General features: G+C 42.2%; 1 long non-coding RNA gene across 1 annotated transcript in view; it reads left to right on the top strand.

Moving 5' to 3' along the window:
• The window catches only part of LOC309673748, a 70163-nt gene extending 60636 nt beyond the window's left edge, over positions 1-9527 (top strand). The window contains exon 3 of the long non-coding RNA XR_014269340.1: positions 9453-9527. This is a non-coding gene — a long non-coding RNA (uncharacterized lncRNA). The remainder of the gene's footprint in view (positions 1-9452) is intronic.
• Positions 9528-12835: the final 3308 nt, after the last annotated feature.

The following is a 12835-nucleotide window of genomic DNA, read 5'->3' as shown; positions in this document are numbered from 1 at the left end:
CTTTACAAAATTCATTCTACACACCAAATGGATAATTGGGATATTTTGAGTTCTGTTTCTGAAGATAATACAGTGTTTTCAGATACACTAGCATACCTGTCCATAGTATCAGAGAAATAGCACTTTTTTGTACATATGCCAGCGGTGACCTTCTTTCCTTTTGCAGTACTGCTGGTATTCTTCCTGGAAAGAGAGAAGTTTTGCATTCCTTCTTGTGTGTGTCTTGTTTGGACCCAGACGTCGTGGTCTAGTTTCACAGATGATTTAGAATAGTCCTGGAGATATAATCTAAGTCTTGTTCTGTCCTTCAGCAAGTATTTTCACGTGATATATATAAGGAGTCTTGGGTTTTCAAACTGCTTTTTGTTTTTTTTATGTGACCCACCTGGATGCAGTCCTGAGTAATGTGCTCTAGGCAGTCCTGCTTTAGCAGGGGAGTTGGACTAGAGGTCCCTTCCAACTCTGAAAACTCCGTGATTCTGGCTTTTAGATCTCTGAACTAGTAAATATGCAAACATATTTTTAAAGGAAAGGGGGAATGCTGTCTGGTTTTAGCTTTATGGCCATTATAGGTGTGTGTTTGGCACTTTGTTTTGATCTACCAGTTTGGAGAAACTAACTTGTATATGTGAATAACTTACTATTATTACATTTCTGGCAGAAAGGAATGTTGATGAAGGAATTGGGGCTGCAGTGGTGCAAAATCTACACAAGAACTGCTGAAAGTCTGAATTCTTTAAAAAGCTGAGAGGTGGTGTCACATGCTCTTGACACTCCAAATCGGATAGAAGCTCTAAGTCTGTACCTGTGTAAATTACATGTTGCGTTTTGGTGTATGAGTATGAATGTTATTGCTGTTTCACAGCAAAGCTGAAAAATAAAATCAGAGCTAAAATACATGCACAGTCAGAGTTAAAATAAATGTATACATACACAACTATAGGTAAAGTCTAAATTGTATTATATTAAAGGTGTAAACACAACATGACATCAGCTGGAATCAGCATATAACAACTTTATAAAGAGAAAAAAATTGTCCAATTGAAAGTTTGTTTAAAATTGTGACTGCTTAAAGATGACTCGACAAATGTGAAAAAGGAGTAGAATTAGTATGGGATATAAGCATTAGAGTGTGTAACTTTTAACTGCACTGATTCTATTTAAAGTATTCCATGTTAGTTTTACAAGAAGACCAAGAAAAAAGGAGACTGAAGTTGGAAAGAGTTTTTGTATTTGAGGAAGGGAGGTGAAGGGGAAGAGTAATCTGTTCACATGAATTAAGTCACAAGAATGAATTTATGCATAAAGACCACTTTTTATATATTTTTTTTTTTCATTTACTGTAAAGATATCTGGGAAAACCAAACATAAGTATCCTTATGAAGAAGATAAGGTTTTATTTTTCGGTTGCTGTCAATCTGTTTTTAGTAACCTTAAAACCAGATTTTATGATCTGTACATTTGAAATACCATATAGATCATTCTTACGTATTCTAAGATAGGACAATAGTGTTGAGTAGACTTGAAATATTTCCTTTAACTTCTTGTGCTCAGTAATCTTTAACTCCTTCCAGAATGATGTTTGGCTTTCTGGAACAACATCAAGTTTATGACTCTTATTTAGTCTGTTATCCAGTACAGCTCCCCCAGTTCTTTCCTGCTTTATTACTCTTTATATGGCTAATTCTGTGTGTGAGGGAGGGGCTTTTGGTTTTTTAAAAAATTATTACTACTTTAATTATCTCTTTCAGAGTTAGATCATTTTATTTTGCTTTTACCTGCACGGACTTTTATCTGGTCAGCTTTAGAATTCCTGATTTCCCCAAGCTCTCCTGGAATCGGGATTGTCTCCTCCATATTCCTTGCAACTCCTGCCCCCCAGTTCCATGGCATTTGTGGATTCTTAATCATAGAATGGTTTGGGTTGGAAATGACCTTAAAGTTCCAACCCCCCTGCCATGGGTAAGGACGACTTCCACTAGAGCAGGTTGTCAAAGCCGTATCCAGCCTGGCCTTGAACACCTCCAGGGATGGGGCATCCACAACTTCTCTGGGCAACCTGGTCCAGTGCCTCACCACCCTCACAGTAAAGAATTTCTTCCTAATATCTAATCTAAATCTACCCTCTCAGTTTAAAACCCTTACCTCTTGTCCTATCACTATACTCCCTGATACAGAGTCCCTCCCCGTCTTTCCTGTAGGGCCCCTTTAGGTACTGGAAGGCTGCTATAAGGTCTCTCTGAAGCCTTCTTAGGCTGTCTTCACAGGAGAAGTGCTCCATCCCTCATCTTCGTGGCCTTCCTCTGGACTCGCTCCAACAGGTACATTTCATTATTATGTTGAGGGCCCCAGAGCCGGATGCAGTACTCCAGGTGGGGTCTCATGAGAGTGGAGTAGAGGGGCAGAATCACCTCCCTCAACCTGCTGGCCATGCTTCTTTTGATGCAGCCCAGGATATAGTTGGCCTCCTGATCTGTGAGCACACATTGTTGGCTCACGTCCAGCTTTTCATCCACCAGTACCCCCAAGTCCTTCTTGGCAGGGCTGCTCTCAATCCCTTCATCCCTAAGGCTGTATTGATACTCGGAATTGCCCCAACTCGGGTGTAGGACCCTGCACTTGGCCTTGTTGAACTTCATGACGTTCACGTGGGCCCAGCTCTCAAGCCTGTCAGGGTCCCTCTGGACAGCTTGGTGTTGTCAGCAAAGTTGCTGAGGGTGCACTCAATCTCACTGTCCATGTTGCCAACAAAGATGTTGAACAGCGCTGGTCCCAATACCAACTGCTGAGGAACACCACTTTTCACTGGTCTCTGCTTGGACATTGAGCTGTGGACTGCAGCTCTTAGAGTGCAACCATCCACCCAATTCCTTACCTACCGAGTAGTCCATCTGTCAAATCCATGTCTCCAATTTAGAGGCAAGGATGTCATGTGGGACAGTGTCAAATGCTTTGCACAAGTCCAGGTAGATTATGTCAGTTACTCTTCCCTTATCCACCAATGCTGTAACTGTGTCATCACCAAATTTGTCAAGAATTATTTGCCCTTAGTGAATCCATGTTGGCTGTCACCAATCACCTCCTTACTTTCCATGTGTCTCAGCATGGTTTTACAGGAGGATCTGCTCCATGACCTTGCCGGGCAGAGGTGAGACTGACCGACCTGTATTTCCCTGGGTCTTCCTTTTTTTCACTTTTTAAAAATGGGCATTATGTTTCCCCTTTTCCAGTCAGCAGGAACTTCACCAGACTGCCACAACTTCTCAAATATGATGGATAGTGGCTTAGCAACTTCCATCTGCTAGTTGGCTCAGGACCTGTGCATGTATCTCATCAGGTCCCATGGATTTGTGCACCTTCAGGTTCCTTAGATGGTCTCAAACCTGATCTTCTCGTTCTATGGATGTATCTTCATTCTCCTAGTCCCTGCCTTTGTCTTCTGCAATTTGAGTGGTGTGGCCAGAGCACTTGCTGGTGAAGACGGAGGCAAAAAAGTCATTGAGTATCTCAGCCTTCTCCATATTCTGGGTGACCAGGTCTCCTGTTCCCTTCTGGAGAGTGCCCATGTTTTCCCTAGTCTTCCTTTTGTCACTGATATACCTATAAAAGGCTTTTTTGTTGCCCCTGGCCAGATTTACCTCCATCTGGGCTTTAGCTTTCCTAACCTGATCTGTGACTACTTGGAGAATTTCTCTGTATTCCTCCCAGGCTGCTTGTCCTTGCTTACGCTTTGTTGGATGCATCGCTCCTGAGCCTGGAGGAGGTAATCCTTGAATATCAACCAGCTTCCTTGGGCCCCTCTTCCTTCTAGGGCTTTATCCCATGGTCCTCTACCAAGCAGATCCCTGAAGGGCCCAAAATCTGCTCCCCTAAAGTCCAGGGCAGCAAGCTTGCTGTGCACCCTCCTCGCTGCCCCAAGGATCTTGAACTCCACCATTTCATGGTCACTGCAGCCAAGTCTGCCCTTAAGCATTACATTCCCCCCCAGCTCCTCCTTGTTGGTGAGAACCCCAGCATAGCATCGCTCCTTGTTGGCTCCTCCATCCCTTGGAGAAAGAAGTTATCATCAATGCATTCCAGGAACCTCCTGGATTGCTTGTGCCCTGCTGTGTTGTCCCTCCAATGGATACCAGGGTGGTTGAAGTCCTCCATGAAGACCAGGGCTTGTGAACATGAAGCTGCTCTTGTCTTGTCTATAGAGGGCCTCATCCTCTTAGTCTTCCTGGTTGCATGGCCTGTAGCAGACCTCCACTGTAATGTCACCTGTCCCTGCCCTCCCTTTAATCCTGACCCATAAGCTGTCGGTCAGCTCCTCATCCGTCCCCAGGCAGAGCTCCATGCGCTCCAGCTGGTGATTGACATAGAGGGTGACACCGCCTCCTTGTCTTCATTGCCTGTCCTTCCCAAGAAGCCTGTATCCTTCCATTCCAACACTCCAGTCATAGGAGCCATCACACCATGTCTCCATAATGCCAATAAGATCATAGCCCTGCAGGCGTGTGCAAGTCTCTAACATGTCTCTAACTCCTCTTGTTTATTCCCCATGCTACATGCGTTTACTTAGAGGCATTTAAGTTGGGCCCCTGATGAAGCTGACTTACTTGGCTGGAGTGGCTGGAATTCCTTTGTGCTGCAGTCCGGATGCTCTCCTGCTGACCTGCAACCCTTCTCCAGGCTCTGGGCATCTATTGCTGGTACTGGCATCAAACTGGTAGAAGTAGGATGGATTGAGGTTCCCCCCACCCGGCAACTTGAGTTTAAAGCCCTCTTCACAAGCTTGGCAAGCCTGTGACTGGAAATACGATCCATCTGTCAGAGAAGGGGAAGAGCATCAGCCTCCAGTAGACCTGGTTTCTCAAAGCAAGTCCTATGGTCTAAGTAGCCAAATGCCTGGCTCTGGAACCAGTCCTGTAACCATTTGTTGACTTGCTAGATTTGACAGGCCCTTTCAAATCCCTTCCCTTTGACTGTGAGGATTGATGAAAAATACTACCTGCACTCCAGAGTCCTTTACCGCCACTCCCAGGGCTCTGTAATCTCTCTTGATACTCCTCAGCCTGCTCCTGGTGGTATCACTGGTGCCCATGTGAAACAACAGCAGTGGATAAGTCAGTGGACTGTACAAGGCGTGGTAGTCTCTTGGTGACATCTGTGATATGAACCTCTGGTAAGTAGCTCACCTGTCCAGAGAGTGTGTCAGGTTGGCAAATGGGTGTCTTCATATCTTTCAGAAGAAAGTCATCTACTACTGTCATCTGTCTCCTTTTCTTACGTGCCTGGTTGTTACACAGGGAGCAGACTGGGCTTCCATACTGAGCTCCAGTGTCTCTCCTGATGTGACTGGTCTCTCCTCTTCAGTCTGCAGAGCAGTGAAGCAGATCTCCAAGGGCACCTCAGGCTTTGGGAGAAGTCTCTTCCTCCTACTGGTCCTTGCTGTTGCATCTTCTGTTGTTCTGCATTATTGGCCCCTCTCCCTTCTGTGTGTGCTGGTGGGGGAGTTTTTGGTTGTTTGGCTGTGGGTGCACCGCAGACTGCGCTTCGAACCAGTTATGTATCTTCTTCTCAGTCTCCCTAATACTATGCAGCCTCCTCACTGCCTCCTGCAGCTCAGCCACCTGCTGCAGGAGGTCCTCCACCTGGGCACGCAAGCGGGCATCTGTTTGGCCACCCAAATTAATAATGAAAATACAAAAAAAAACTTGCTGCAGGTCAAGTTCTGGGTGGACGGACCTAAAATGCTTTCTGTTTTTTATACTGAGCCACTGCTTTAGTTCTCTGAAAGCAAAATTTCCAGGAGTTATGCTTATCTACACTGGTTATTTTGGATCTTCAGGTCATGTTGAACAGTGTCAGAAGCATCATTTACATAAACTATACCTGCTGCTTCACTAAGACATTTACCCAAGGGAGAATATTATATTGTTTTGTGGTTTCCTGACTGTAATTTAGCTTTCTCTTTTAATGTAAATTGATTTTTACCCCTCTTTTTTCCCCCAGCCATGTATCCAGATCTTTCTAAGCATCAGAATTATGTTTTGCGTCTTATCACTTCTTCAGTCTTTTCCCACTTCTTCACTACTGTTAAAGGACATGTACCCTGTTTCATACTGCTCTGGAATCTCCTGTGTTTTACTAGTTCTCAAAGCAAATCAGTAATAGTTTAGAAGTTATTTAGACTAGTTATTCATGTACACTAGTGCACATTATCGTAAGTAGTTGGATTAAAATGTGTGTTAATTTTTCTTATTTAAAGAGCAGGGCTTTTTAAAAGGAAATTGTATTGAGTGTTACTTCTGCAAACTTTCTTGCCACTTCCTTGTCAAGCCCCTAGAGTATTTGGATCTCTCATTATCTAGACCAGATTCTAAAACTGGCTCACGATGCTACGTGCCACCACAAATTTAGCCTTCTCTGTAGACTTTGATGGCCTGGGTGAGATCGAGAATCAATGTTAGCTGTCTAAGCCAGTATGCTATTGAAAAGCTGCTATTAAGTAACTCATTCTTAATGAATTTGAGCAGGGTTGGTATTTCTCAAAATTAAAAAGATAATGCTCCTCACTTTTTGTTGTATGTGAGTGTGATTTTTACCACCCCCAGAACTATATTGTAGAGCTTTGCTGGACCGGTATTTCACTCAGGAAGACTTGGAGGGAGTAACGAATTCTGTGTTGGTATTGCTAACCACCTACTTGCATGTATGATGTTTTTCTGCAGTTCCTATCTGGGCAAGACTAGGACTGACTTAAAGGTCTTCTTGTCTGAGTCAGAACAGTATAAAAAAGCGCAGAGAAGGAGGTTCTTGGCTTGCAAAAATATAAAAAGCCAGACAAATGAGTAGCCTGTGTGACTATTTTTGTTGTACTATATCTGTCATTTGAGCAGACTTGCTGTAACTTAGGGCATGCAGTATTGCTAGGTATCTTGTAAATGTATGCTGTAATATAGATCTTGGGACTGCCTGGCTGATAGGTCTCCCCCTGTGATGGCTGGAATTACTTAGTAAAGGACCATGGTTCAAAAACCCCGTTCAAATAGCTGTAGCACACTACATGTGCTGACAGCTGAAGCTGTGGTGACTGGAGACTATCCAGAAAACTCTAATGGTTCTTGTCCTAAATGGTTGCTGTTTGACAAATTTCTTCTCTGAATTACTGAACTGGTATTGAACATTCTTTGCTGGTTCTGCCAATTACACTGCTCAAACACCACACTAAAACCCCTATTCCAAGCAGATACTGTGTCTCTTCCTTTATTTAATTATATGAAATAGACTACACTGGTAAAATCAAGACATTGAAGTGCAAGGGAAGACAGAGATGGAAATTCAATCTGGTTTAATATTTTTTTTCCATGTAGGTTTTCTGATAACTTCTACTTGACGCATGGGTTTCTCTTTAATCTGTCATGTCTGGGAAGGCATTTTAAGTGCAAAACAAGTAGAAAATCATTCCAAATAACTGGAGGACTGAAAACGTAGTTGTGCAGCAGAGTTTTGGGTTAGTTTGCCTTTTTTAACTGGAAAGAAAATTTAAGGATATTTGCTAAAAATAAAAATTGCAAGACCTAAACCAACAGAATTATGTTACTGACTTTAGGAAAATGTTACAGTTTTGAGTGAAGGTTGATTTTTTTTTTTTTTTTTTTTTTCTATTTGTGTTCTTTTCCCCATCATTAGTGGAATTAATCTCACTTGTGAACAGCTGTTGAAATAATAAATCCTGTTACTCAAATTGCAGTTACAGTTGTTCTGTTTTCTTAAAAGTTCCAAGCAGATTTAAAAAGCAAAACCAAAAACCTCTGCTGGTAAAGCCATCAGTGGGTAAAGTAGGCAGCTTACACAACAGAAGTTGCAAATGGAAGTAATTATTAAGTTAAATAGAACATCCTTGAGTTTGGCCTACATGTTAATTCACTGAATGCTTTTCAGCTGGTGCCCTCTTTGGAAGGGGTGGTCCTGGCTTCCTGCTGATTTGGTGGTTGCTTGAGGGTCTTTCACCCAGGAATCGTGAGAGAGGATGGGTGTGTGAAGTCTCAACTCAAGTGCACAGCGCATGTGCTTGTATTGCACAGAGAGGAGCATCTTTTAGATGTCTTGCTTAATTCAGCTAATCAAATATTTCACGGTGGGTTGTGTTGCAGCACAGGTTCTGATGCATTTGGATAAAACTGTTGTGCACAGCGTGAAGCTGTACAGTTTAGTTCTTGAAACTGTTATATTGGGGTTTGCCCAAGATTTTTTACTACTTAAAAATGATCCTTTTCTGAGTGACTCTGCCAGATAAGTGAGGGTAGCATATCTTGATTTGGGTGCCTACACCTGTGTGCTCTGTCCTGCCCTGCTGAACAGAAAGCAGAGTTGCTCATCAGTCAGTCCTTGATCTGTTGAGTTTCAGAGCCTCGTATTGCAAGGCAGTTCTGCATTGGGGATCATTTGTCTTAAATGCCATTCTGGAAATGTTAGTACTATCTTGACTTGTCGGTCAAGCTCCAAGGCTTGCACTGCAGGAAAAAAACCCACATTTTGTTTAGCTTGAACTGCAGTTATTTAGATGAGTAGCTCTAGCAGTCCTGTTGTTTTGAACTTAGAGGGAGGTGGTTGTACTGTTTGGGGGGGGGGGGGAAAAAGAAAGCTGTCTCGATTTAAGCCCTTTTTGTCAAAAACTTTTAGCTTGGACAGATTTCACACACTCAGTTTAAGTTTATTCTTCTGGCACCTAAGTTTGCTGAAGGACCCTCATTTTGCTTCACTCGCTGTTTCTAACACGGGCTGGACTTTTTCAAGGTCTGGCAGGGCACCTGAGCTTACCTCAGTGCATGGCTGCAGTGCCTGAGGCTGTCTTCTCCTTGTATCGCTTTCCTCTTGAAATATCAGCCTCCATGAGCTGTGGGTCTCCGAAATGAGAGTGCAGGGACAATCTGTTCAGTACTGGTAGTGCAGTCTGCGTTGGCATCCAGTGCAGAGCAGAGGGAGGAAACGATTGTGGTTCAAATACCAGAGGGCTGAAGAACAGAAAGAAAGAAGATGCTAGGCTGGGAGACAGGGCTGGGCGCTCGGAGGGGAGGAAGGAAAGACTGTAAGAGCCGGAGACTGTTTAAAAGAAAAAAAGGGGAAGGAAGAAGAGAGAGGGAACAGGACAAGGAAAGGTGGGAGGAGTTGATTTGTAAGCAGTGAGCAGGAATGAGTAACAAAAGGAGATTCTGGGGACAGGGGGAATGCAGATAACTACTAGTTTGTTTTTTAAAAGTCCTGGATGGCTTGGACCATTCTTCTGTTACAGTACTGCTGTTTGATACCACTGAAGTTTTGTGGCAGATGCTCTCGGTGGAAGCTTCTTTTTTTCAGGATTATTGTTCTCCAACTCATTGGCTGCCTAGATCTTAAATTAGTTAAGTCTGAACCAAAATTATTTTATCCATATATTTTGTTTAGTTTTGTCTCTGTTTTACCAGCTCCTGCATCTTTGAAGAGAGATTTCCTGTGCCCTTCAAATGCCTGTGATATTTCCAATAGGAGCCATCTTTCTGTAAGTGGAGCTCTTTTCTATGAATATTGAATGCATAGTATGAATTAATTGAGTGCATTAATAGGAATGTCTATATGTAGATAAGTCTAAACAGTTTAAAAACTGGGTGGTTTTAGTACATAATGTTTTTCATGATTCATAATTGAGAATAATGATTGATGCTTGGGGTAGCTCCCTTTTTTTATTTGCTTTGGTCATTTGAAATGAATAGTATACTTCTATTGTAAGCTTAGTGATAATAAAAACAGTGCTCATCTCTGTCAACATTTGTGGAGGGGAAAAAAAGTCTCTGGAGATTTCTGACTGTTTTATTTAACGACAAGAATAGTAAATCTGTCCTGTGTAGTGTCTGGGTGAGCTGTCTTATATCAAAACATTATTAATTGAATTTTATACTTTACAGCTGTTTTTTGAGAATAAGTACTGAAACGAAAGCCAAAAGCTCCCCTCTGGATTGTAAGAACCATATTGGAGAAGAGTTAAGGGGTTGATATGTTTTTCTGGTTTAGAAATTTTGAGCAGGACAAAAAGGGAGGGACTTGACTGTCTATTTAACTTGATTTGCCAGCTGTCTAAGAACTAGCTAGATCATCACAGGAGTATGGCTGAGCAGATCTGTGCAAATATCTAGGTGTGTGAAGATGAAGACAGGCACGCAGCGAGATCTTAATCTGCACTTAGATCCATTATTTAACATGGAATTGTGAAAGTAGGGGGTTTACTGGGGTTCCTGAAGAACTGTGTATTTGCTTCTTTAGGTATGAATACTATGAAGACCAGTCTTCAAAGCGTCTCTCTTCTAGAAATACTGATTTTTGCACTCTGGACACATTGTGTATGTTAATCAGTTTCTTAAACATCGTGTTCTGAAATTCACAATATAGGGTCAGCAGTAGTGTGGCTACTGCGATGGTGTTTGCGATATGTGGTACAGTATGAATAAAGGACTATGCATGCTTATAACAAAGCTTGTTTCAGCTTGAGGAAGAGGAATTGTAAGAGTTTTCTCCCAGTTTAGAAACATACATTTTCAGGGAAATAAGCAGCTTCACAAACAGATATGCAGTAGGAATTTGTGGGGTAAGTTGACATTCAGATGTATTTTGCGCTCACAAGGAGACCTTCCTTTAAGTGTAAAAATGCAGGCTAATTTGAATGTAGTTGAACAGGAGTTTTCCATATATGTGTGTTGTATTTTGATTTTTCTCCTCTAACTTGGAAGACATACTCACGTCTTTAAAATCTTTACAATATAGTAAATTTTATTAAAAGTGTCTGTGAACTTAAATTACAGCTGGTAGTTTTGCCTTACAGGTAAGCAGTACCCTGAAAGACTGAAGTCTTGTTTCTCCTCCTCCTCTCTCTTCTGCTCCTCTCCCTAGCTCTTGCCCTCATTGTAAGTTGATCTGCTGGATCATCTTAGCAAAAAGAGACTGATTTAGTTTTTGTTACTGGGTTAGTTTTCTACTGGTTTGGAAGCTGAATCTGTTTGTAATGCAAGGGGGATGATCGTAGGCCAGAAATAGAGAAGGGAGGAATGGAGCAGGGGATGGGAGGATTCAGTCTCTGTGTTTCTGGCAGCGTCAGGCTGTCAACTGGGCTGAAGCTGTAATGTTAAACTGTAGCCCCTGGCTTGGTGTGGGCCCCCAGCTTAGTCCCTGTGGGCCTCAGATGTCAATATCTCTTTTGTCCCTAACAGAGATTGCAGAGATCAATGGGGTGGCATTTAGACAGCTCAAGACTATAGACACGTACAATCAACATTGTTTTGCAGTGCAGAAAACCATGAAAGTGTAGGAGAATACAGCTGCATATTTTTCCACTGTAAAATAAGTTTAGGAGACTGTTCAGATTGAGACATTGAATTCTCTGGAATCGTGACTATTAAAAGTTAAGGCTGTGTGTAGTACTATAATTACTTTCTTTTGCGTGTGTGTGTTGTGATGTAGGTGTCTCATGTTTCCCCAGCTGCTATATGCTCATGGAAGAGTCTTCCCGTTAGGACCCCATTGTGGTGTCTTGAAAATTATAGAGTATTTAGCTGATAAAACAACAGTTCCTTTATAATAGGGTGGGCCTACTGAGGACGTGTAGCATGTACTGGAGAAGAAGGGATTTCCTTTCTCTCCTCTTCAGCCCTTAATTTTCTCCTTTCTGGAAGCCAGAAGAATGATGCTGAGCTGGGGGGAGCAGGAGACAAGTAGGGCCAAAATTTGGAAGTGGGGAGCTGGGTTAGGTGAAACCTAACTGGCTTGTTAAACTGGGGGAGATTGGGTGACTGGCTGTTGCCAAGGTTTGGGGCAAGCCAGAGACAGCCCTGCCTCCCCATCCTCTGGGGTGTGAGAGGGAAGGCAGGTCTGTATGTGAAAATCCTGGGAACTGCAGTGGTAATGGATGGATGTTGTGCTGCTGCTTACTTGGATTGAAACATCTGTGGTTGTGTACTCTTTTTTTTTTGTTCCTGCCTTTCACTAACAACTTCTACCCCATTGTGGTTTTGTACATGTGCTAATGTTTGGAAAGAATTGTGTGTATGAGTTTTTCTTCAACTAAATGAATAGTGGCTGTTCTCTATACTAACTTTCACACAGAAAAAGAATGGAAGAATGTTTGTTGGTTGTGTACTAAAACCAGGCCCTTGTATTCAACTGTTAACTAGGAAGGATTTTCATTTACTATAATAAAATAAACAACAAAATTAAACTGAACAATTTGTGCAGCACCAGTAGCTGAAAACTGCTTTCAAATGGTCTAGAGAATAGTTAAGGAATAGCAATCACCCCTCTAAAAATTATAATCGGTTTGCAGGCTACTCAAAACACAAAAAGAGTGGGCTATCTGTAATAGCTGTCCTTTGAGAGGGAGCTGGTCCGTGGTTATCAAAGCAAGGGTATGACTTTAGTAGTCATAGTAGTGGTACCATAAAAATGTCAGTTGTGAGCTCTGTTTCTTTCTACATAATTCAAACTTTAAAATTCTCATCAGGCTTTTTGTTATATGGAATGAATAACATGTAGATGGCTTACCGCATAAACCTCTCCATGGTAAAAACAACAAATAGCAGCAAGATTGCTCAAGCATCTGGCCCAGAAACCTTTGACCTTTCTCCCATCTAAAAACCCCCGCCCCATCCCATTACTGACAAGAAAGTTGAAACCTTAGTTATTGGCTTAATTGCTCATATTTTATATAAAAGGATTTCATAGTATTTCAAGTGATCTGGTTTTCAGATGTGAAAGTACAAGGAATAATTTGTGTGAAGGAGCTTGAACTGGGAGAGGATTTGGCAAAAGATTTGATTTCAGTGCA

The sequence above is a fragment of the Vanellus vanellus genome (assembly GCF_965231255.1).
Source record: "Vanellus vanellus genome assembly, chromosome: 6".
Classification (NCBI taxonomy): domain Eukaryota; kingdom Metazoa; phylum Chordata; class Aves; order Charadriiformes; family Charadriidae; genus Vanellus; species Vanellus vanellus.
This window is presented reverse-complemented; position numbering and strand designations above follow the sequence as displayed.